The 3,593-nt window shown below is 39.3% G+C and overlaps 1 protein-coding gene across 1 annotated transcript in view; it reads right to left on the minus strand.

The window, feature by feature from the left end:
• dio2 (iodothyronine deiodinase 2) overlaps positions 1-3,593 on the minus strand; it is a 19,415-nt gene that overhangs the window by 1,597 nt on the left and 14,225 nt on the right. The gene's annotated exons all lie outside the window — the stretch shown is intronic.

Genomic DNA, 3,593 nt, shown 5'->3' on the forward strand with positions numbered 1-3,593 from the left:
TTGCTAGCTTGTAGCTAAGCTAGCAGTACTTTGAAAAATGTTTTAGCTATTTACGGTTGTTTGATTGCTAACGATAGCTCAAAACGCCATTCAATTGACAACCTGTTTGCTAATTGCTAACTTGTAGCCAGCAGTGGACAGACTTCGTTAAGTAGGTCCATTTTTACTGTATTGACATCACAGAAGTCGCTCGTTGGAATCTTGTTCCACTTTTCGCAAAGTGAAGCATGCACAATTCACATCTTCACTCGTCACAAAGTGCAACCAGGAGAGAGAGGAAGAAGACTGAGGTGTGCAAGCTGGCTAAATTACCATTAGATTAGTCGTCTATCTATACAGTTAACGTTACGAATGAATCGTGGTTTAATCCAGAGTTGTCGACCGTGGTCAAAACAATCATACTAAAAATAACTGAGCGTGTGTCGTAATCTTATGAAACTCACCAAGAATTAGCTGACGTTATAGACCAAGCATTAGCATTAGCTACTTGTCAACCAGCACCTTTTTAGCAGGCTAACCTTAAACTGGATCGATCGATATTGAAATCAATCAATATCATTAAATATTGTATTACTGTATTACTGTATTACTAATACTCTTGTATTACTGTGTTGAAAAGTGGCATGTAATCAATGACAGAACAATGCCATGTGGCAGAAAGAAAGTTGTGTTACGTTTACTGAGTATAACTCTCCTCCACTTCCCCCCTGCTCCTCTCTGAAAACATTTGAGCTGGCGTTCTCCCCTGCTGAGACGCTAGCGGATCTCAAGAAAATGAAAAAGCTTTCCGCTCCGGGCCCAGCTGGGATTACCTATTTTTGCTTAAGTGGGACCCTGGTGATCAGAAGCTTTCATGCCTATGTAATACCTTCCTCTGCAATGGCAAAGCGGTATAGTTCCCTTGGGCAAGAAAGAGAAAAGGCCACAGGCAGTTTCTTGCATCAACTTTGTGAAGGCCTTTGATAAGAAGCCAATGAACACATTCATGAAGTTCATCAGAGAAGAGGAGTTGACCTTGATCTGTTGAGAAGGATTGCACAAGCCCTTGACAAGTTCAGGGCTTAGCAACGAAATCAGTATCAACAAGGGAGTAAAGCAGGGTGACCCAATATCACCCATTATAATCAACTTGGCAATTGATCCACTTATACTCTTTTTATAAGATAAAGGAGACATCCTGAGAGAAATTACCAGCAAGATCTCTGAAGCCACCTTAAAACCTACCCAGAAGGTTGAACATTTTGAAGGTATATGGGATCCCTAGAATTCTCCATTGGGCTGATCTGGACAAAGCCAAACAAGGCCCGCTAAATAAATGTGACAGAGATATTCAGACGCAAATCCAAAGGATGGCTCAACTTAACACCCTCAACAGCAGATGGAGTCTTATACTATTTATGCCTTTTGAACTTCCACTCTGACTGATCCCGTTTGTACTTTTTGCTTCAACCTTTTTTGGACTTGTGAGTTGTGCTTTTGGGTTCCATCGTCTCAGATCTGAGAGTGCCACGTGTAGGGCTGTACCAAATACTGTTTTGAGCTTTAAAACTTTTGGTGATTACAACAGCAAGCTGTTTGCGGCGGGGGACACCAACATTTTCACTTGAAGGCAGTTTTTGGAAAATGAGGGAAAATAAAAGGCAATGAAGCAAGAGATGAAGCAACTGCTTTGTTATTGCAGGAAAAAATCACCTGTTTTTATACAAACTTCTCTGCAGTTCTGTGTTTGTATTTTGTTTTTTACCTTTGTAGTGTTTTTTACAGTAGGCCTAATTATACAGGACTCGAACGCTGTGTCTGACGAGTCTGATAGTCGGCTACATGACTGTCCACAGCAGGTGATAAAACAGGAATCACTGGACAGTTGAAAGGAAATTTTTATTCCTACATTAACCTGCACCAATGTTATTCACACTTCTATATTATGCCTGTATGTACATTTTAAAATAAACAAATTAGTTGGTAATACAAACTGAACTGACATTTTTTTGAACTACTGTCACATTCCACATTGTCAACACCCCATCATCAACCAACACATCATCCACATCGTGGCACTTGTCATGACCACAACAAGTAAATTCACAACCTGTGGGAAACGCTGCTATGCTTTTAATTTAACATAGGCCTTACGGACGTGGGTCATGCATATCCATGGACTTATGTCAATTGGACAAGTATATTCAATTCACTTTTCTGAGCCATTTGTCAAGAAATCATCCTGCCCAACTGACTGTCACCAAAGCTGTTTCCACGTTCAAATGGCAGCTTCATGGACATAACCGACTTACCAAAGAAAGGGAATATTTTTAAATTGTCAATTGGAAACTATGGGACCCAACTGAGTTAAATGAGTGTCCAGAGCTATCTGGAAATTCCCTGAAATCCAAATTTGCAATACTTTTCCTGCTAAGAAAGTCAGGAATTAAGCATTAAGGACTTTAAGGACAGATGGCCTGCACTGTTCAAACAGAATGAGGTATAATATTCTGCAGCTATCCTTCACAGCTACTTGGTTAAAACGGGACAGTACACTGACCAAGGCCAGTTGTATTTCACAGTCACAAATAATTACCACTCTCATTTTTTTTCCAAAAGCTCATGTCTCATAGGTCTTAGAGCTGCAACAATTAATCGATTAATCAATTAGTTGTCAACTCTTAAATTAATCACCAACTATTTTGATAATTTATTAGTTGGTTTGAGTAATTTTTTAAGACGAAAGTAAAAATTCTTTGACTCCAGCTTGAGTTGTGGACAAAACAAGACATTTGAGGAAGTCATCTTGGGCATTTGGGAAACACTGATCCACATTTTTCACCATTTTCTAGACCAAACAACTAATCGATTAATCGAGAAAAAAAACATCAGATTAATCGACTATGAAAATAATTGTTAGTTGCAGCCCTGCACACTTTATCCATATCATTAGACATACTGTACATTAACCTGGGCAGAGTCATACGAATGTTTCATATGCTACACAGTAAAAAATGGGTATTAATATTTCAGAGTAAAGTTATTTTAACACAGATAGAGTATTTTCAACATTTTGGAGAGTAAAGTTGCTCTATCAGTGGAGTTAAAAGTGAATGTTCTGCAGAAATGCCGAATTCCAAGTCTTCAGCAGTAATAAATAATAAAGTAATAAAGTTTGGCACGTGCGTTGCTGGAGTAAGGTTGCAAAGGAGTAGACCACTGATATAGATAGGTAACTAACATCCCTGTGTTGTCAACACCAAACTGGTATTTCTTTAACTTTACATAATTTTAGAGTTGTGCTGATGTTAGTTGAGGTCACATTACAAGTAGCCTAACCTTCTCTACATTAACGTTATGTTGTCGAGCTCCATGTCGGATCAGATGTTTGACAGCAATTGTTTAGTAGTCCACTAGTACCGCAGACATACCTAACTGTTTTATGATATAACCATCTGCTGGATATTTTAGTGAATAGGTTGCTGTTTCATATTACTATGAGTCACACCTCCTGGCCATGAGTCACCCTCCCTGGCCATGAGTCACACCCCTTGGTCATGAGTCACACCCCCTGCACTACACCCTATCTGCCCTGGAGAGCAGTTTCAGTGACG

This window comes from Etheostoma spectabile, chromosome 20 (genome assembly GCF_008692095.1).
Source record: "Etheostoma spectabile isolate EspeVRDwgs_2016 chromosome 20, UIUC_Espe_1.0, whole genome shotgun sequence".
In the NCBI taxonomy this organism is placed as follows: domain Eukaryota; kingdom Metazoa; phylum Chordata; class Actinopteri; order Perciformes; family Percidae; genus Etheostoma; species Etheostoma spectabile.